The sequence below is a fragment of the Mustelus asterias genome, chromosome 10 (assembly GCF_964213995.1).
Source record: "Mustelus asterias chromosome 10, sMusAst1.hap1.1, whole genome shotgun sequence".
Lineage (NCBI taxonomy): Eukaryota > Metazoa > Chordata > Chondrichthyes > Carcharhiniformes > Triakidae > Mustelus > Mustelus asterias.
In genome coordinates, this window is record NC_135810.1 from 90,978,147 (window position 1) to 91,001,242 (window position 23,096).

A 23,096-nucleotide genomic window follows, 5' to 3' on the forward strand; every position below is an offset into this window, starting at 1 on the left:
GTAGGTGATAATAATTACTAAATCTAAAGACTTGCAAAGAAAACTTCTGAACAAAGAACAAAGAAAATTTCAGCACAGGAACAGGCCCTTCGGCCCTCCAAGCCTACACCGACCATGCTGCCTGACTGAACTAAAATCCCCTACGCTTCCAGGGACCATATCCCTCTATTCCCATCTCATTCATGTACTTGTCAAGACACCCCTTAAAAGTCACTACCATATCCGCTTCCACTACCTCCCCCGGCAACAAGTTCCAGGCACCCACCACTCTCTGTGTAAAAAATCTGCCTCGTACATCTCTTTTAAAACTTGCCCCTCGCACCTTAAACCTATGCCCCCTAGTAATTGACTCTTCCACCCTAGGAAAAAGCTTCTGACTATCCACTCTGTCCATGTCTCTCATAATCTTGTAGACTTCTATCAGGTCTCCCCTCAACCTCCGTCGCTCCAGTGAGAACAAACCAAGTTTCTCAAACCTCTCCTCATAGCTAATGCCCTCCATACCAGGAAACATCCTGGTACATCTTTTCTGTACCCTCTCCAAAGCCTCCACATCCCTCTGGTAGTGTGGCGACCAGAATTGAACACTATATTCCAAGTGCGGCCTCACTAAGGTTCTATAAAGCGTCAACATGACTTGCCAATTTTTAAACTCAATACCCCGGCCGATGAAGGCAAGCATGCCGTATGCCTTCTTGGCTACCTTCTCCACCTGCATTGCCATTTTCAGTGACCTGTGTACTTGTACACCCAGATCCCTTTGCCTATCAATACTCCTAAGGGTTCTGCCATTTACTGTATATTTCCTATCTGTATTAGACCTTCCAAAATGCATTACCTCACATCTGGATTAAACTCCATCTGCCATCTCTCCGCCCAAGTCTCCAACTGATCTATATCCTGCTGTATCCTCTGATGGTCCTCATCGCTATCCACAAATCCACCAACCTTTGTGTCATCTGCAAACTTACTAATCAATCCAGTTACATTTTCCTCCAAATCATTTATATATATTACAAACAGCAAAGGTCCCAGCACTGATCCCTGAGGAACACCACTTGTCACAGCCCTCCATTCAGAAACGCACCCTTCCACTGCTACCCTCTGTCTTCGTTGACCGAGCCAGTTTTGTATCCACCTTGCCAGGTCACCTCTGATCCCATGCAACTTCACCTTCTGAATTAGTGAGTAAATTTTAAAAAGGCCAATTTTTCAGTTCCTAGAGGCGGTTACACTAGAATGGAACAAGCATTCAGTTGGTAAAGGAATTTGGCAATGGTCTTGGTTGTATGTGACCTCCCAAGCCTCTTAGCAAGCTCTTGCACTAAATGTGAAGGATCTTCACATGGTAATATTATTAACGCTAATTGAAACTTAGAACTGACAAGAACTTTTCAATTTTCTCACAGGGAGTATGCTCTGCCTTCAGACAACCACCACAGTAATCAGGGTCACACAATTTTTAGGCAGATAGGAAATAACTATTTAAAGGAGGAATCCTTTTGACTTTAAGCAGATGTGGAAGTACACTTTGGGTTGAAAAGAGCTTAATTTTTGGTATTTAATGAATTCTGGATCCCAGCTTTCCAACAGGAAAAAGACAGAAAAGGCTTAGACAGGAGGCACATTTGACTGCCCAAATCCATGCTTATTCATGCAATCACATTTATACTTCCCGGAAACATCTACTGGAAACATATTTTTATCACCAGGAACTCAGATCAGCAGAAACCTCCATCAAAAAAAGGGAAAGTAGCTGAAGTTTTGAACTTTGGGTTCGATTATGGCCTTGCATTGCACGTTTGCCCTGTGTCTGCAAGGGTTTCTTCCAGGGGCTCCAGTTTCCTTCCACAGTCCAAAGATGTGCAGGCCAGGTGGATTAGTCATGGTAAATGCATGGGTTACGGGGATGGTAGGGGTGGGCCTGGGTGGGATGTCCTTTCAGAGATTTGGTGCAGACTAGATGAGTCCATTGGTCTCTGCACTGTCAGGATTATATCGTTCTGTGATTCTATGGTTGATCACAGGGATTATCAGCAACAGTGAGACAATCTTCAGTGCTGTGATGCAAAGTTCCAACACACTGTTCGCCAAGGAACTTATTTTCATCAATTTCCTTATGAAAATTTGATAGGATAGAATTGCAAAAGCTTGCCATTTTTCCACATAGCTGGATTCTCCAAAATCCACACGGCATTATTAATGGTGCATAAATAGTAATGTGGATGCTGCCCAAAATCCCATTCATGATCCATACAGAATTCCATACTTCAGTTGCAAAGGATTCCATTCTTATCGGTGTGCAAGTAGTCAGTGACAAGCAGAATAGGATTGTGCAGGTTTGTGTACTCCACATGGTATTCAGAATTGTTTTGTTTTAAGTCGAGCTTCTATGCCAGAGATATTTGAAGGTAATGGTAGACAGCAAAATGATACTAGCCAACTAAGCTTACTCCCTTCAACCTTGGTTCATGAAATAGCCCCCTCAAACCACCATCCCAGCCCATCTGCTGCTGAAACTCTCATTCATGCCTCTGTCAATGCCAAATATGCTTATCCCTATTTTCCCTTGGTTGGATTCCTGGTCTCTATCCACCTCCAATTTAGAATCGTTATCCTCTTTTTTACATGCTTCATGCATCTCCCCATTTCTGAACCTCCTCCATCCCTTCATCAGAATAATGTGTTTCTCAAACTCTGGCCTTTCATTTGAACTTCCCATCACTCACCTCTCGATATAAAATAAATGACTTTGGATTTCAATTTTTAATAATCTAACAAAATCTTTGATCAGTACTATATCAACTTTCAGGAGCACATTCTAATATTTTGTTGGCAGTTGCTGCACAATTCTTCTGCCGAGTAAAATAAGCTACCTGCTTGCAAAATGATTAAAATATGGGTAACCAGTAGTGACTTAAAGGGAACAGATGTTCAACAAGATAGAAATATTTCTCATCTCCTGATTGCTGTTCATGAAAATATCTACCTGTGCAATTTCCCCAAACAGACTAATTATTTTTGCTTTGTTAACAAATTATTCATTAAATATCAGTTTTAACTACTAACTTCATTTTTAATTGGTTATTAGTTGATTATGTCGGGAGTCCTTACTCCACAAAAGGTTTACAGGATTCAATCAGACAAAACACTATGAACACAAGAAAAACATTCATTCTTCTCTAAATTATTTTCTTGGGCACAAATATAACACATATTTCTTATATTCTAGCACTATTGTCCTTATTCCAAGCTCCTTTCTCCCATCAAGCTAATCCTGTCACAGAAGCAGCATTTTATTGTGAAAATTAAAGCACTGCTGTCCTTCATTATGTATGAAATGATGTTATCCCACAGGAAGACACTAACCTTACACAATGATATCCAATTTCAAGCATAAAATTACGGCTTAACACCAGGCTGGAACAGAAAAGTAGATCTTTAAATCAAAACCTACCACCCATTCCCATTTTATCATGAACTGGTGTTGCACAAATATTACATCAACTTTCCAAACACCAACAAACTATGCTTTCAATCCTTTTCCACCAAATCCAATTATGCCAGCTGACTATAGTCAATTCTAACATAATACTGCACTGAAGTCGATTTTAGATTGGTCACTTGATAAACAAAGATAAAATGAGTACTTGCTTTGGATCATTGCTGTAGAAAACATTTTTATTTCACTGCATAATAAAGCATTTCCTAATAAATAAAAAACTTACTCATTTTCATAGTAATAGCTTGTAATTCCAGGCAAGTTAATACAATTTGTAGATAATGGTTACATCAAAAATAAAATTCATAGAATGAATCAAAGTAGATTGGTTAATAAATAAACAGTCTGCTAAAGGATCCATGACATTGTCGTTTGCATGTGATGTTACAGAAGAGCAGATTTCATCTAACCACTCCAACTCTAGCATACCATGGCTGTGGTGTTACTATCTACAGGATGCTCTGCAGTAGTTCGCCAAAGTTCTTTGAAAATCCCTCCAAATCAGTGACTTTCAGCATCTAGAAGGACAAGGGAAAAGGGTACATGTAATATCATCACCTCAAAGGTACACTACAAGTCACATACCATCCTAATTTGGCCATATAAATATGATTCCTTTATCATCCCTGGGTCAAATTACTGAAAGTCCCACAGGCTTAGGAACACCTTCAACACTCAGTTCCAGAAGGTGGCCCACCACACCTTCTCGGGGCAATAAATGTGGCCTTGTCATTAATACCCATATGTTAAGTATAGGTACATAAGGAATAAGATTAGGAGAAGGTCCTGTGTCCCTTTGAGCCTGTTCCACTATTCAACAAGACCGTGGTTGATATTCCACTGTACTATCCCCATATCCCATAATTCCTTAAGCATCACAATGACTCATCATCCACAGCTTTCTGGCGTAGTGAATTTCAAAGATTCACAGCCTGCTGAATAAGATATTTCTCCTCATCTCATTCCTAAATTATCAACCCCTTCTCCTGAGATTGTAACCCCCGAGTTCTAGGCTCCCCACATGGTAAAACATCATCACAGGATCTACTCTTTCAAAGCCCTTAAGAATATTTCAATGAGATCACCTCTTGCTCTTCTAAACTCTAGGGAAAATAGACCTCTATTTAATCTCTCCTCATAGAACAATTGCCCTCACTTCACAAATCAGTCTGCTGTGAACCTTTGTTGCACTTATTACACTCCCTCTAAACAAATATATCCTTCCTTGGGTAAGGAGACCAAAACTGCTCACAGTACTCCCAAGTGCAGTATCACTGAGGCAATATATAATTGTAGTATGACTTCTTTACACTCAAATCCTTTTGTAACACAGGCTAACACACCATTTCCTTTCCTAATTGCTTGCTGCATCTGACTGTTAACTTCCTGTGTTGTGTGTGCAAGGACACCTAGGTCTCACTGAATACCAACATTTCTCAGTCTCCCACCTGATCTTTCCGACTACAATGATGAGTTTACATTTCTTCATGATTTATCCCAACTTCCACTTTTTTGACCATTCACTTCACCTGTGTTGAACAAATAAGTCTCCTAGAACCCATTCCTCCATCCCAGGGTTGGGAAGCATTTTCTGATCAGGGCCAGTGTGATCTCCTGGACTCGTTTCGATCGCCTCAGAGGATCGGAGAGGAATTTCCCAGATTTTTTTTTCCCCATATTGGCCCTGGGGTTTTCATTCTGGGTTTTCGCCTCTCCCTGGAGATCACATGGTCTGGAATGGGGGGGTGGGGGTGAGTTAATAGGTTGTGATGAACAAAGCATCGTAGCTGTGAGGGACAGCTCGGTGGATAGGATATTAGGATGTAGATAGGCTGGAAAATTGGGCGGGGATCCTGGATTCAGGATTCAATCCTGGACCGGGGAGCGGCGCGGGCTTGGAGGGCCGAAGGGCCTGTTCCTGTACTGTTCTTTGTTCTTTGTTCCCACTCAGATCTCTGTCCCTCCTGAAAATTCATGGCTGTTTATTCACCTTCCTACAGTGGCAGATTGCACTTTGTGGAGCCAGCGCTCACCTTCATTTCTGCCCCACCCCTATAACATCATGCCCTTCCCCAAATGACGTCATACCCCTCCCAACCACACAGGCGCAAAGGCAGTCACAAAAATACACAAATTAATCACTGCTTAACTGATTTAGTGCTTTTTAACTTGTAAAAACACACCCGTATGAATAATTGCTGAATTGAAATCCAAAACTTTTTGTCAGAATGACAGTACAGATGGTCATTATTGCGATATATGTCTTCAGGCGTGCAAATGTGGAACTTGCTGATGAGCAACAAGATGGGAAAAAAATGAGCTGATGATATCACTGCAGCACAGGCCAGTGTCGGACAGAATGGAGTATTTGCTCCTGCACTGGGCTCAAACAACAAGATGCATATGCTGCCAGTGTATTTGTGTCAAAAGTTAACTTCCTCTCACAAAATCAAAGAAGTTAATGCTGTAAATTCACGTGAGTGGAGTGTCCAGTGAGTCTAAGTCCAATATCAGTGGCTCTCTCTGGAGGATTTTGTTCTTTTTCCTGATGAGATTTTCTGAAGGCTAGTCTTGAGAGCAACGGTAGTTCAAATGATCAGCATGTGACAGTTGCAGCCATAGTATCAGGCCAGCAATGATTCATTTTGAAAAACAGAAATTAAACAAGAGAATATGGAAGTTGGACAGATATTTTACATTTTCTTGCTTCATCACTTGTTGGTTTGACAATTTAGATAGATGTTTTCTTCACAAAATCATCAATTACATCATAGGTAGAATCTTGTAAATATGCACTTCAATTGTCAGTATTGCTGAACTTGTCAAATGTTCCTGACTCATTGTAGTTCACAAATAATTTTTAACTCTTTTCAATACAGAAAAAGAGTGTTCATCAGAAACATGTGACAAATAATGTTTAAAATATTTTCAGAATGGTTGCCTGAACACCATGTAATGCCTGTACAAATCAGTTGGTGATCTCGAAGCACAGAGCTCATCATTATCGATGAAATTAATCAAGGGAAGGACAGGATTGGCAGCCAAGGGAAGGACAGGATTGGCAGCTTAACATTCCAGGATACAGATATTTCAGGCGGGATAGGGAGGGATGTAAAAGGGGCGGGGGAGTTGCAATACTGGTTAAGGAGAATATCACAGCTGCACTGTGGGAGGACACCTCAGAGGGCTCATACAGCGAAGCAATATGGGTAGAGCTCAGGAATAGGAAGGGTGTAGTCACAATGTTGGGGGTTTACTATAGGCCTCCCAATAGCCAGCGGGAGATAGAGGAACAGATATATAGGCAGGTTCTGGCAAGGTGTAAAAGTAACAGGGTTGTTGTGGTGGGTGATTTTAACTTGCCTTATATTGACTGGGGCTCACTTAGTGCTAGGGCATGGATGGGGCAGAGTTTGTAAGGAGCATCCGGGAGGGCTTCTTAAAACAGTATGTAGATAGTCCAACTAGGGAAGGGGCCATACTGGGCCTGATATTGGGGAATGAGCCTGGCCAGTGGAGCAGTTTGACCACAATTCAGTAAGCTTTAAGGTATTGGTGGATAAAAATAAGTGTAGTCCTCAGGTGAAGGTGCTAAATTGGAGGAAGGTTAATTACAACAATATTAGACAGAAACTAAAGAATGTAGATTGGGGGCAGATATTTGAGGGCAAATCAACATCTAGCATGTGTGAGGCTTTCAAGTGTAAGTTGCTAGGAATTCAAGACCAGCACATTCCTATAAGGATGAAGGATAAGTATGGCAAGTTTCAGGAACCATGGACAATGAGAGATATTGTGAGACTAGTCAAAAAGAAGGAGGAAGCATTTGTCAAGGCTAGGAGGGTGGGAACACAAGTGTGGAATACAAGGAAAGTAGAAAGAAACTTAAGCAAGGAGGAAGGAGGGCTAAAAGGGGTCACGAAAAATAATTGGCCAGCAGGATTAAGAAAATCCCATGGCTTTTTATACATATATAAAGAGCAAGAGGGTAGCCAGGGAGAGGGTTGGCCCACTCAAGGACAGGGGAGGGAATCTATGGAGCCAGAGGAAATGAGCGAGGTATTAAATGAATACTTTGCGTGTGTATTCACCAAAAAAAAGGCCTTGGTGAATGATGAGTCTGGGGAAGGGTGTGTCGATAGATTGGGTCATGTTGAGATCAAAAAGGAGGGGGGTCTTGAGAAACATTAAGGTAGACAAGTCCCGAGGGCCTGATGGGATATACCCCAGAATACTAAGGGAGGCAAGGAAGGAAATTGCTGCGGCCTCAAGAGAAACCTTTGTATCCTCACTGGCTACAGAGGTCCTAGAGGATTGGAGAATAGCCAATGTTGTTCCTTTGTTTAAAAATGGTAGCAAGAATAGTCTAGGTAATTGCAGGCTGATGAGCCTTACATCAGTGGTAGGAAAATTATTGGAGAGGATTCTTCGAGGCAGTATTTACTCCCATTTGGAAATAAGTGGACATATTAGCAAGAGGCAACATGGTTTTGTGAAGGGGAGGTCGTGTCTCACCAAATTGATCCAGTTTTTTGAGGAAATGACAAAGATGATTGATGACGGTAGGGTGGTGGATGTTGTCCACATAGACTTCAGTAAGGCCTTTGACAAGGTCCCTCATGGCAGACTGGTGCAGAAGATGAAATCACATGGGATCAGAGCTGAGCATTGTGGATAGCGATGAGTACCGTCAGAGGATACAGCAGGATATAGATCGGTTGGAGACTGGAGCGGAGAGATGGCAGATGGAGTTTAATCTGGACAAATGTGAGGTAATGCATTTTGGAAGGTCTAATACAGATGGGAAATATACAGTAAATCGCAGAAATCTTAATAGTATTGATAGGCAGAGGGATCTGGGTGTACAGGTACACAGGTCACTGAAAGTGGCAACGCAGGTGGAGAAGGTTGTCAAGAAGGCTTACAGCATGCTTGCCTTCATCGACCGGGGCATTGTGTTTAAAAATTGGCAAGTCATGTTGACGCTTTATAGAACCTTAGTTAGGCTGCACTTGGAAAATAGGGTTCAATTCTGGTCGCCACACTACCAGAAGGATGTGGAGGCTTTGGAGAGGGTACAGAAAAGATTTACCAGGATGTTGCCTGATATGGAGGGCATTAGCTACGAGGAGAGATTGGACAAACTTGGTTTGTTCTCACTGGAACGACGGAGGTTGAGGGACGACCTGATAGAAGTCTATAAAAGGTTATGAGGGGCATAGACAGAGTGGTCAGAAGATTTTTCAATTACTAGGGGGCATAGGTTTAAAGAAGATGTACGAGGCAAGTTTTTTTTTTTTTACAGTGGGTGGTGGGTGCCTGGAACTCATTGCCAGGAGAGGTAATGGAAACAGAAACAATAGTGACTTCTAAGGAGCGTCTTGACAAATACATGAATAGGATGAGAATGGAGGGATATGGGTCCCCAGATGGGTAGGGGGTTTTAGTTCAATCAGGCAGCATGGCCAGTGCAGGCTTGGAAGGCCGAAGAGCCTGTTTCTGTGCTGTAATTTTCTTTGTTCTTTTCTTTGTTCTAATTGTTTCACTTCATCTTCAAAAAGATTTGTCTTTATGTCCTACCAATAGAATCCACTTAATTTCTTAATTCAGTGGCTTTTAGCTTTTCCATCCAACCTTCGATGAAAAGTGTGTAGAATCAATCAACAATTTTCTTCAGAGATTCACTTCTACTCTACAATTGCACCATCGTGTCATAAATAACACTGACAATCTCAATGATAATCCTCTCTTTCCTTTTTAAAGTGATTCATTGTCTCTAGTTTCATCGAAAAATAACTTCCTGTGTCTTATATGCTTCTCATCATTAAAGGGTATTTTTTGCTAATGTTAGAGCCTCTGCTTCTACTGAGCTATAGTCATTTTGAACTTCCGTGACAAAACATTTAACTGAGGCTAACAATTGCGTAGCATTCAATGATGTTGCATCAGCATTTTTCAGCGAGTTGCCGACTGCATTAATTCTTTGAAGTAATCAGATCTTCAAAACAGGAAGAAAAAGCACTTTTCAAACTTCTCTGCTAAGGATTTTGCTTCAGCTTTCACTTGTTGTTTTTCTGGAACATGGGATGAATAATGCACAGGGTTTGCATTGTTCAATCTTACCTGTGAACCTGAATATTTTCTTGCCATATTTGGGTCACTATCGAAGCTCTGCCCACAACAATTTTTGATGTCCAAACCTAAATTTGCAATGATTTCAAAATAATTGCCTCCAGGGGCGGCACGGTAGCACAGTGGTTAGCACTGCTGCTTCACAGCTCCAGGGACCTGGGTTCGATTCCCGGCTCGGGTCACTGTCTGTGTGGAGTTTGCACATTCTTCTCGTGTCTGCATGGGTTTCCTCCGGGTGCTCCGGTTTCCTCCCACAGTCCAAAGATGTGCGGACTAGGTTGATTGGCCATTCTAAATTGCCCCTTAGTGTCCCGGGATGCGTAGGTTAGAGGGATTAGCGGGTACATGTGTAGGGATATGGGGCGTAGGGCCTGGGTGGGATTGTGGTCGGTGCAGACTTGATGGGCGAAATGGCCTGTTTCTGCACTGTAGGTTTCTATGATACTCAGAAGTGTGGGATTGTAACTAGACACAAGAGAGAAATTACTCTACAACGTCATCATCGCTGGTCACAGATCTTAACATTAATTGGTCGACATGACTCACATCTGGTGTTGAACCAACTATTATGGAATATTATTTGGCATCTTTTACTTTGTTAGTGAATTGGTTTCTGAGTCGCTCTGCCATTTAGCGTTGAAGTCACCGTAGGTTCGATACATCAAGTTTGTTTTCACTGACTCACTGTTGTTGAGCTTCTCAAAGAGCATTTGAAAAGTTATCAAATTTACTGAGATGTCCAAGGCAGGTTAAAAGAATTACCTCTTTGAGTTGACAATGATGACTCATCATGTCCTCTTAGAGGTAGTCCCAAAGAAAACATCAGTTTGACTGCGGCAACAACATGTCTCAGCATTGTCTTCCAATAAGAACACTCCTTTTCAAACTGAGCCGATAATGCAGAATCAATTATTATTGATAATTTACATCTTTGAACGAACACACACAGTTTTAATATGAGCTTTGAAAGTTTCATGATCAGTAATATCTCTTCCAACATTTCTCCAGTTACAGTACCCATCAACAAATGCTCATTTCCCTTTACTAGAGTTAGGAAATAATTTGCAAACAACAGTAGACTGCCTTACAGGTATCAAAAAAAAAACAACCAATTTCTAATTTCCGTCATCCTATTTCTCTTCACCCACAGAAAATGGGAATTAAGACTTCTAACTTACTTCCAGCCAAACTCTTTTCTCAAATTTTCCATTTCACCTGTTTTTCTGGTGTATTTAGTACTAAATATTCTATCATACCCGTGGAACAGATATCATAAGGCAATATCTTCAACAGAAGAAATAGTTCGTAATTCCATTGTCACTTCAAATTCCACTTCTCGTTCAACTCCTGTCTACATCAACAATGATCAAGTGGAAATGGTCAAGAGCTTCAAGTTGCTAGGTTGGTTCAGATCACAACGATCTGTCTGGGTCTGTTCACGCCAATGCTATGGTTAAGAAAGCCTACCAACACCTCTACTTTCCCAGAAGGCTAAGGAAATTTGGCATGTCCACTACAACTTTCACCAATTTTTATAGATGTACCATAGAAAACATCCTTTCCAGATGTATCAAAGCTTTGTATGGCTCCTGCTCTGACCAAGCCCGCAAGAAATTACAAAGGGTTGTGAACGGAGCCCAGTCCATCATGCAAACCAACCTCCCATCCATTGACTCGGTCTACACTTCCCACTGCCTCGGAATAGCAGCCAGCATAATCAAGGACCTCATGCACCCTGGACATACTCTCTTTCACCTTCTTCCATCAGAAAAGAGATACTAAAGTCTGAGAACACGTACCAACCGACTCAAGAACAGTTTTTTTAAAAATAGAAACCCTACAGTGCAGAAGGAGGCCATTCGGCCCATTGAGTCTGCACCGACCACAATCACACCCAGGCCCTACCCCCACATATTTACCCGCTAATCCCTCTAACCTACGCATCAGGACTCTAAGGGGCCATCGATAAGAACATTGAATACAGGAATTGGGACGTCTTGTTGAAGTTGTACAAAACATTGGTAAGGCCACACTTGGAATACTGTGTACAGTTCTGGTCACCCTATTATAGAAAGGATATTATTAAACTAGAAAGAGTGCAGAAAGAATTTACTAGGATGCTACCGGGACTTGATGGTTTGAGTTATGAGAGGCTGGATAGACTGGGACTTTTTTCTCTGGAGCGTAGGAGGCTGAGGGGGTGATCTTACAGAGGTCTATAAAATAATGAGGGGCACAGATCAGCTAGATAGTCAATATCTTTTCCCAAAAGTAGGGGAGTCTCAAACTCGAGGGCATAGGTTTAAGATGAGAGGGGAGAGATACAAAAGTGTCCAGATGGGCAATTTTTTCACACAGAGGGTGGCGAGTGTCTGGAACAAGCTGCCAGAGGTAGTAGTAGAGGCGGATACAATTTTGTCTTTTAAAAAGCATTTAGACAGTTATATGGGTAAGATGGGTATAGAGGGATATGGGCCAAATGAGTGCAATTGGGATTAGCTGAGGGGGTTTAAAAAAAAAAGGACGACATGGACAAGTTGGGCCGAAGGGCCTGTTTCCATGCTGTAATCCTCTCTGACTCTATGACTATGTGAAGTATGTGCCACTGTTCAGTACTTCAAACTTTTAAAAAGTAAAATAACATAAACTGCCTTTTTGCCTAGCTTCGTCCTCTTGCCTCACCTTCAATTTTCTGTGTTTTGGACTGCCAGATTGATAGTGTCACTTCATGTTAACTGATCTCTCTTGGTTTTAATGAATGATTTTTCTGAAGAGTAGGCTTTTTTTGCCCCCCTCAGCCGTGGAGATTGAGTCACCCCTGCTCCCCGGCTACCCTGAGTCCTGGCCAGCTGGCTGGTTCACTCACTACTTTGCTCATAAACACAGGAGATCTTCACCTTCACAATTGCCTTTCTCCCCACTTAGACACCTCAACATCAAGTGTTTTCCTGCTCTAAGGGAACTCAACCACTGAGTCTGATGTCACTCTGCATCGCCTGTACTCAGGCTCTGACTGGTGCCCAGAAACACTGGCCGATGTGGGGGCTGATTGTGGCCTCGCCACGTCAGGCAATTACCGGTCCCTGTCTACGGTCGCAAACCAGATGGTGTCGAGAAAGGGCGCAAGGCCAATTAGCATATTTAAAGTAGCATTTAAATATGCTTTGTCCGTTCAACACCGGATTCTCCTACCTCCCTCGGGCATGGCATGAGGCTGGCAAGAATCACTACTGGTCTCCACGACACCAGGCATGATGGCCACAGCAAGGGGGCGGTGGGGGGGTGGGGGGGGGGGGAATATCTCGAAGGCCGCTGAAGCCCCCCTGTGACATAGATGGGCAGTGCCCAACTGGCACACTGGCAGTGTTCACCTGGCACTGCCCAACTGGCATGGCCAGCGTGCCAGCGGGGGGGGTGATGGGGGGACCCATTGGGAGAGCTGGTGATCCGTGTTGGTGTGGGGAAACATGCTGCACCGACGAGGGGGGTGGAGGTGGGGGGGGGGGGGGGGGGGGGGGGGAAGAGGTTTCCCAGTGCAGAGAGAGATTGGGGCACCCTTTCAAAACAGCACCCGATCGCTTCACAGGTGGGCTCACCGGCGTATTTAGGCCTTGCCCCTCACAGAACCGGCACACAACTCACCACTCTCCCATAAAATTACTAAGTGCGGGATGATTGCGATCTGGTTTCTTGCCATTATGACACTTAATTGGCAGTTGGCGCAATCTTACCGGCTCGCCACTGGTTGATTGGCGAGACCCGAACACTATCATCCGGGCTCACTTACCTTAGTCCCTTGAGCATTAGCCATTGAAGTCCCCCAGGTGGTTAGGGACAAAGCAGTGTCCATGGGGCAATGCCAGCCTGGCACATTGGCAGTGCTCACCGGCATCCTGGCACTGCCAGCCGGGCATCTGACACAGATGCCGGCCCCCCTCCCCCCACTGGCGAGATATGCATTACAGCTTCTGTACTGTACAGTGTGCCGTAAATTCCCATTACTTACCTCACTGAAAAAAACTGCCAAGAAAGCCTATCATTTTCTCACCCATTCAATACTCAGAATTTTCTCAAAAATTCTTCCCCAGATCACATCTCACAGGAATGATGAAAACTGACTACATAAATGAAGTACAGGCTGTCATGCAACAAACATGAGATCCATTTGGCACAATACAACATGTCAAAGCAGCAATTAAATACATTAATTAATTAACATTAATTTTGGTGGTATTGGTTGAGGTACAATGTTGATCAAAATATTGGGAAAGTTGTTGCTCCTTGACAAATAGTATAATGGGATCTTCAAAGTTTACCTGAATAACAGGAACAGGGTGCGAAGGAGGATCAGACAGGGAGAACAAGAAATGATAGTTTAATAAATGCACATTTTCTAAGATACCAAGAAGCGGAAGAACAGGAACATGATGCTAAGGAGGGTCAGACAGAATTAAAGAGAGTAGGTGGATGAATGAAGGAGTTAAAAACCTTCACAAAGAGTGGAAATATGCATCCTGCCCCACTTGGATGTTGTGTGTGGTTTCGTTATCGAATTGTGGAATGTGATTAATGCACAAACTGTCATCCGATCATGCAAAAAAAATCAGAATACCTAATTTAACAGATGGAGAAGACGATGATTTATTGTTTATTTAGGAACCAAAAATTCAAAATCTGATCCGCAGTGGGATCCTTATGATGCCATAGCCGATGATGATGGGAGCACCATCAGTACAAGCACTGTTGCAGCAAGTAGAAAGCCCACCAATAGCCCACTCAATGATAAATGTGTTTCTCTCTCCTGAGAGACTTGCGAAGTTTATCCAATATTTTCTGTTTTTATTTCAAATTTCCAGCATCCACAGCATTCTGCTTTTAATTTAGATCTTTTGAGACATCCCAGTCTAGGCTCATCCATCTAGCATTGAAGAGAAATGAGTTTGACATGGAGCATGCCAGTCTCAATCACTCTATATTGAAGAATCCAGCAGCAGAATAATTTTCTCTGTGGTCTGCCAAACAGGACTGTAACATTCAAACACCAAGCAGAAGCCTTGAAGAGCTGCATTATTAACTATAATGATAATCAATAAACTTTGACAATTCCTGACATTTGATACAATCTCTGAAGAGACATAACTTTTAAAAAGAGATACGAACTTCCAGTTACTAGCTGAAAGAATGACATTAACTGTAATCAATGTCTAAAAGCACGATTCACCAAATATTGTTCTCTTTTGTAGGCAACTTATATTTTAAACTACAGAGGGGAACATTCCTCTTTTATACTTATCTCACATTTCTATAAGGGCCGTAATTTCAGACAGTACAAACAGTCCAGTTACTCCCGGCTTCCAATGCATTCCCATATCCCCACTTCACTGAATAGTAACTTTGGGTGACCTCCAGGTCTTTTCCTCAGATTTTGGACCATTTATTAAATCCACTACCAGCAATAAAGCCCGTCTCAATAATCTTTCTTCTCTCAACCATGCCAGAATAAATCTGTCAAAAATCAGTAGAGGGCTGGAGGATGTGTCTCTTTGACTACCTAGAGACCTTCTCTCTCTCACATCTGGTTCGGCTTCCTCTTCCCCATGGCAGTGTGAAACACATTAGTCTTGTTTCTAGGTAGAAATGCCAACGAGTTTTCCTTGGCCTCAACTTCTTTTCATCTTACAAGTAAATGGACAGTTTACAACATAATTTTCCTTGTGGGCAACAGCAGTGCTGACTACTGTGCCACTGTGTCTCACAGCACCCGGGTTCAGTTCCAGCCTCGGGTCTGTGTGGAGTTTGCACGTTCTCCCAGTGTCTGCGTGGGTTTCCTTTGGGTACGCCGGTTTCCTTCCACAGTGCCAAAGATGTGCGGGTTAGGTTGACTGGCCATGCTGAATTGCCTCAGTGTCAGGGGGACTAGCAGGGTAAATGAGTAGGGTTATGGGGATAGGGCCTGGGTGGGATTGTAGTTGGTGCAGGTTTGATGGGCCAAATAGCTTCCTTCTATACTGTAGGGATTCTATGATTAATATTCATAGCCTGATACTAATGACATCTTCTTGAGACTTTGGATGAGTCAGAATCTACCCACTATAGTCTCAGAGACTGCTGTAATTGTCTTTAAGTGCAAATACCTATACTAAATACTTTCTTCCCCAGTGAAACAATAAGCTTTTGATCTCTAACAATCAAGCCACTCAGGCTTACTGTCAAGCAGACTGCAGAACAGGTCACATGATTCCCTTCATTTACTCCAATTTAAAACTAAGGCCCAAAGTAGAATAATCTTATAAACCTCATAACTATCCCAGCTATAGTACTAACAATATATGCTCCAGAACGAGCTGTGTCCCAAGTCAACCATTTCCAGTACAGCTACAACACTGGCATCTACCCAACAATGTGAAAAATTGCCCAATATGTCCTGTCCACAAAAAGCAGGACAAATCCAATCGAGCCAATTTATGCCCCTTTCCAAATGGCTTACAACTACTGAACAGGAAGCAATCAAAAAATGTTTGCCTGTTAAAATATTTATCTAAAGTCTGACTGAAACAATTTTCCATAGAACATAAAAGGGTTCAGATAACCACCAATTGCCCTTTCTTCAATTTACTTTTCATGGAAACTTTGAAGGGTATGCAAAGGCAATGATAAATTGCGTGATGGGTCTAAATGGTTCAAGATTGAGCAGAATTGTTATTTTGGATGGGCATCCAGTCAATAGCAAGACTGCATCAAGTTCAGAATTCAGAGACCATGAACACTGCAAGTCAGCTGGATACTAGTACTGGTTCACCCTTGTCTAGGTTTTTATGTTTGCAGCATCAGGTGAAGAGTAAAAATGGTTTGGTAGATGGGGGACAGTTGTGCAATCAAAAAGAGACAGGAAAACTTGTCAAGTTAATATTCAATGTAAAAAGAGATGCTGGGCAGAAATTAATAGTCATAGCTGTGGGTCTGTCCATTGGCTGAGGGGTTGATGATAACCTCGCCTTACCATTTCTGGGCGTCAATTAACCTCCGGACAAGGTCGTCCTCAAACCTTCCTACCTTGGGTTTAATTGTACTAGGAAAACTAACAGGACAAGAGGCTGATAAATCCTCTGGACCTAATAACCTACATCCTCTGGTCTTAAAGGAAGTGGCGAGGGAGATAATGGCTGCATTGGTTGAAATCTTCCAAAATTCCTTGGAAGGAGGGTTGTAGCAGATTGAACATTTCCATGAATGTTCAACCATATCAAACACTCAGGAGCAATATAGGAATAAGGCTGCTTTAGTTTTCAATACTCCAGTTGTCTTAGCATTCACAGTATTTTAGGAAATTGTTTGAGGTTTCCACTCCTCTTTTTCCCCCGATTTCACCTCAAAATGTCACACTTCTACTTTTAAGATTATGCCTTCTTATGCTGGATTCCTTCATTACGCAGTTCTTAACTAAATCTCAAAACTATACAGCAGCTTTAAAAAATCTCCCAGACAATGGTTCACATTAGGCAAGCGTTTTTGTAATCATTAAGTATGCTAAAGCAGTGATGATTGACTATTGGATCCCTATGAATAATGTATATACCTACTAATTTCTGTATTTTCTTCTGCCAACAGACAAAGATACCAGGAAAATGATTGCATCTAATACCCTGTCACACAAAATTGTCGTAGATCACCTCCTCCACCTAATGCTTGCCTACTTTTAGTATGAAAAAACAAATTCTCTCTAGTCAAAAGGTACAACCCTCCAGGAAAAGGCACAATTGCCCTGCCTTATACAGATGGATAATTACAGACCTCTAACGCAAGCAAATATCTTATTTCATAACCAAATTATACAAAGAACATTTTATATATATCCATATGAATAATAAGGATGAAAAAATGTGCAAAGCCACAACCCTCTCAGAACAGCTGTGTTGAACTATCAGAATCAATCCGTGTTCGCTATATTAGTGGCTTAAGACAGAAGTTTTCTTGCATAGAATTCCAGAATATGCTTTGCTGCTCTGAAGAACTTCAAAATACAAAAACAAATTTCATTTTAATTAAATGGGATTCTAGGAATTTTACAAATTAAATTTGATCAGGAGATCGATGCTGAAGAATATTGGACAACAAAAGACAATTGTTTAGTGTAATTATGTCTGGAACCTTGGGTAATAAATCCACATTAGTCCTAGGATGGTTTATGACTTTTCAATCCTAATAAGCTGTTAGTTTCATCAGTTCTCCAGTACAAATTGCTGGCTGACTAGCCACAGTTAGGAGTGGTGTGACAAAGAATTAATAAACAATAATTTTGGTAGAAAATGCCATGGCTCAATATAGGCAAAAATGTATATCATGGGCCCGATTTTACAATCACTTTGTGCCCGTTTTCGGGCATGCATTTAAATTGACTTAGTGGTCTGCACGCCCAAACATACCAGCAGTTCCCCCTTTACCACTGCATTCGCTCGTCCAGATTCGGCATGAAACAGACATGGTCCGCAAAGGTCCAATTTGGGCGCTCCAGCTTCTGAGGGGGTCCGCTGCCATTACGTGTGTGATCAAGGGGGTCAGTTAAGTTGTGGTAGTGGGGCAATGTCTGTGGGGGCCAAGGGGAGGCATTATCCGGCCCAGGAGCAATGTGGCAGGGGAGCATTTTTCTTTTTTTTTTACTGCGCATGTGCATTTGAAGGCTCCGATTGGAGCTGCAGCATTTTGGGCACGATAAGCCCTGCCCACAGGCTTCTGCAGCGCGATTCAGAATCACTGATATTTTCTCAGGCATAGTGCTTATGGGGGCGCCCGAGACCGGGTATAAAAGTCGGATCTGAAACGCTCCCAGATTCAAGTCCGCCCAGCACTTAGAATTAAAATGGTAAAATCGGGCCCCATGTGTATATTTACTAAACACCCCCAACACCCCCAATATTCAGTAACCAAGGAAGCATTGTACTCACAATGATCCAAAAATAACACTCACCACAATTCGGCTTACCGTTTTAACCAATAAAGTAAGCATAATCACAAGCTGTGTGAATACATGTATTGATCTTGGACCAATTCTTTTCTGCCAGAAAATTGGCTACAAATATGCAAATTAGCCAGGGATTTGTAGCAAGGAATAACTGCCTCATTGAGTTGTGAATCACCATGAACTGCGGGCTGATATGCCTCACTTCACAAAAAGCATCTCATACACAACCTTCATGATTATCATCAAGTAGATGCATTTGTACATTAAACTCAACACAAAAAATAATTAAGTACCCTTTCAAAGACTTAATAATTGCCAAATCAACTTCTTTTGCCCATAAAATGAACAATTAATAAAGTGTTAAGTTTCATTGCTTCAGGTAGTGAATTGTTTTAGCAGGTTGTAAAAATATTAAGCTTTACAATTTATTTTTCCTTTTAATCCCATTTTCTTTACCCCTCTTATGAGCCAATTTTACATTTCAATTAACTCACTGTCTGTATGCTATTCATTTTTCAGTTCTTTAAACTTATTGTCCCAGTTTTAAGTCCTTCCATTGTTATATAATTCATAAAGGGCTAGGGACTAATTGTTATGTGAATATATATCCTGGGATGCCCTCAGGCACTGCAGTCATGTGACATGCATCAACCTATGAGTCCACCAGACACATGGGCCCGTGTTTTCAGCAGTCGTTGCTAGCGGGATCTTCTGGTCCTGTCGGTGACAAACCCCGTTGCAGGTTTCCCGATGGCAGGGAATGCATAGAATGGAAAACCGCATTGAAGGCGGTGGGATCAGAAGATCCCATCATTGGCCAATGATGGGCTGCCTCCGCCATTTCAAAACACACCACAGAAGGTGTGGAAAATCCCATGGAGAGCTGAAAGATAAAACTAAGCATTTTTGAGTCGAATGTAATTATTTCTAACTTATGGGAACCAAAAGGCATAACATGGTGGCAGTGGTTGTCTGTGGGTAAAAGCCTAAACCATTTTAAACAAATTAAATGCTGAATTAGATTGAGAAAAAAAAATTAACTTGCATTAGTGCCAGAGAAAAACTGAGCGAATCATGCAAGAATTAAATGGCCGCCCATGATAGATTAGAAGGATGATATTATAGAGGCAATCAAGAAGTTTAGCAAAAATGCAGACGAGTCATAGAGGTTTACAGCATGGAAACAGGCCCTTCGGCCCAACTTGTCCATGCTGCTCCTTTTTTTAAACCCCTAAGCTAATCCCAATTGCCTGCATTTGGCCCATATCCCTCTATACCCATCTTACCCATGTAACTGTCTAAATGCTTTTTAAAAGACAAAATTATCCCCACCTCTACTATTACCTCTGGCAGCTTGTTCCAGACACTCACCACCCTGTGTGTGAAAAAATTGCCTCTCTGGACACTTTTGTATCTCTCCCCTCACCTTAAACCTATGCCCTCTAGTTTTAGATTCCCCTACCTTTGGGAAAAGATATCGACTATCTAGCTGATCTATGCCCCTCATTATTTTACAGACCTCTATAAGATCACCCCTCAGCCTTCTACGCTCCAGAGAAAAAAGTCCCAGTCTATCCAACCTCTCCTTATAACTCAAACCATCAAGTCCCGGTAGCATCCTAGTAAATTTTTTCTGCACTTTTTCTAGTTTAATAATATCCTTTCTATAATAGGGGGTGACCAGAACTGTACACAGTATTCCAAGTGTGGCCTTACCAATGTCTTGTCCAACTTCAAAAAGACGTCCCAACTCCTGCATTCAATGTTCTGACCGATGAAACCGAGCACGCTGAATGCCTTCTTCACCACTCTGTCCACCTTTCAAGGAGCTTTGAACATGTATTCCTAGATCTCTTTGTTCTGTAACTCTCCCCAACACCCCACCATTAATAGAGTAAGCCCTGCCCTGGTTCAATCTACTAAAATGCATCACCTCGCATTTATCTAAATTAAACTCCATCTGCCATTTGTCAGCCCACTAGCCCAATTGATCAAGATCCCATTGCAATCGTAGATAACTTTCTTCACTGTCCACTATGCCACCAATCTTGGTGTCATCTGCAAACTTATTAACCATGCCTCCAATATTCTCATCTAAATCATTAATATAAATGACAAATAACAGTGGATCCAGCACTGATTCCGGAGGCACACTGCTGGTCACAGATCTCCAGTTTGAAAAACAACCCTCTACAACCACCCTCTGGCTTCTGTCAAGAAGCCAATTTTGTATCCATTTAGATATCTCACCCTGAATCCTGTGAGATTTAACCTTATGCAACAACCTACCATGTGGTACCTTGTCAAAGGTCTTGCTAAAGTCCATGTAGACAATATCAACTGCACTGCCCTCATCTACCTTCTTGGTTACCCCTTCAAAAAACTCAATCAAATTCGTGAGACATGATTTTCCACTCACAAAGCCATGCTGCCTGTCCCTAATCGGTACTTGCGTTCCTAAATGCCTGTAGATCCTGTCACTCAAAATATCTTCCAACAACTTACCCACCACAGATGTGAGGCTCACTGGCCTGTAGTTCTCAGGCTTTTCCCTGTAGCCCTTTTTAAACAAAGGCACAACATTTGCCACTCTCCAATCTTCAGGCACCTCACCCGTGACTATCGATAATTCAAATTTCTCTACTAGGGGACCAGCATTTTCCTCCCTGGCCTCCCACAATGTCCTGGGATACACTTCATCAGGTCCCGGGGGATTTATCTACCTTGATGCGCTTTAAGACTTCCAGCACCTCCTTCTCTGTAATATGTACACTTCTCAAGACATCACTATTTATTTCCCCAAGTTCCCTAACATCCATGCTTTTCTCAACAGTAAATACTGATGAGAAATATTCATTTAGGATCTCACCCATCTCTTGTGGATCCGCATATAGATGACCATGTTGATCCTTAAGAGGCCCTACTCTCTCCCCAGTTACTCTTTTGCCCTTTATGTGTTTGTAGAAGCTCTTTGGATTCTCCTTTGTCTTATCTGCCAAAACAATCTCATGTCCCCTTTTTGCCCTCCTGATTTCTCTCTAAACTCTCCTCCTACACCCCCTATACTCTTCAAGGGATTCACTTGATCCCAGCTGCCTTTGCATGTCATGTGCTTCCTTCTTCTTCTTGACCAGGGCCTCAATATCCTGAGTCATCCAGGGTTCCCTACTTCTGCCAGCCTTGCCCTTCACTCTAAGAGGAATGTGCTTACCCTGAACCCTGGTTAACACACTTTTGAAAGCCTCCCACTTACCAGACGTCCCTTTGCCTTCCCACAGACTCCTCCAATTAACTTTTGAAAGTTCTTACCTGATACCATCAAAATTGGCCTTGCTCCAATTTAGAATTTTAACTTTTGGGCCAGACCTATCATTCTCCATAACTGTCTTAAAACTAATAGAATTATGGTCACTGGTCCCAAAGTGATCCCTCACTAACACTTCTGTCAACTGCCCTTCCGTATTTCCCAAGAGGAGGTTAAGTTTTGTCCCCTCTCTAGTCGGGCCATCCACATACTGAATGAGAAATTCCTCCTGAATATACTCAAATCTCTCTAACATAAAGTAGCTTTCTAAAAGACAATACTGAAAAGGAAAGGGTTAGCTACATGCTTTTTTGGGGTAAGAGAGAATGAGTTGAATGTTTCAGAGCCGGGAGATGAGTGAAGACAACAGCAGAAACCCAGAAAAAATGTTTGAAAAATTCAGCACAGATCCCCAGCCAAAGTCAAATGATCAGAGCGACTGATATGAAATTCAAGGCCTGGGGCAGGAACCAGGAAAACCTGTTGATAATTTCATAACAAGATTGAAAAATATGGCCAGAAAATATAGATTGAAGGTCACAGATGAAAGGCTGCTAGATCAGCCCACTTGGGCTTTGTACACCTGAAGTACAAAAAGGAAAGCTTACAATATTACAGACTGTAGATGCTGCCAAAGTACATGAAGTCACAAAGGACAGATGATGACGCTGACTACCCAAATGGCTAGCTTTTAGTTAAAACAAGAAGGCGGCAGCAAGGTTGATGCAATGGTACAGAGGCAAAAGAATGCCAGACAGAGAAAAGGATGTACAAGAGCTGTAGATGACCACACAAGTTCACAAACAGAAGGAAATATCTCGCTTTTGAACCAAACTGCAGAACTATGGAAAGCTTAATGACTGGGAAGAGATGTGCAGGACGAAGAAAGAAGACGACAGATAAGTTATCAAAGTCAGAGCAATGGGACAAATGAAAAATAAAAAGAATCAAAAACATCCATACCCTGCACAATGACAATGAGTTCGAGGACACAATAGGCACAAGAATCATACAACTGCATGAAATGGCAACTGCATGAAATGGCTGGATGTGACAGTTCTCAGAGAGAAAAAGAATCGTAATCATTCAAATTAGGAAGAGGGTAAGAGGGTAAGCCCACAACCATAATTCTGAAGCTTGATGCTGGAGCACTCAGACTATATCAGAAAATCTTCCTTGAAAACTTGAAAGAAAACATG

At 42.1% G+C, this 23,096-nt stretch overlaps 1 protein-coding gene across 2 annotated transcripts in view; it reads right to left on the reverse strand.

Moving 5' to 3' along the window:
• Window positions 1-23,096, reverse strand: part of lnx2a (ligand of numb-protein X 2a) — a 132,686-nt gene that overhangs the window by 104,111 nt on the left and 5,479 nt on the right. The window contains exon 2 of one of the 2 annotated variants that reach the window (XM_078222845.1): window positions 3,932-4,020. The exons of the other annotated variant lie outside the window; for it this stretch is intronic. The gene's annotated coding sequence lies outside the window, so the exon portion shown is untranslated. The remainder of the gene's footprint in view (window positions 1-3,931; window positions 4,021-23,096) is intronic. 2 annotated transcript variants of the gene reach the window in all.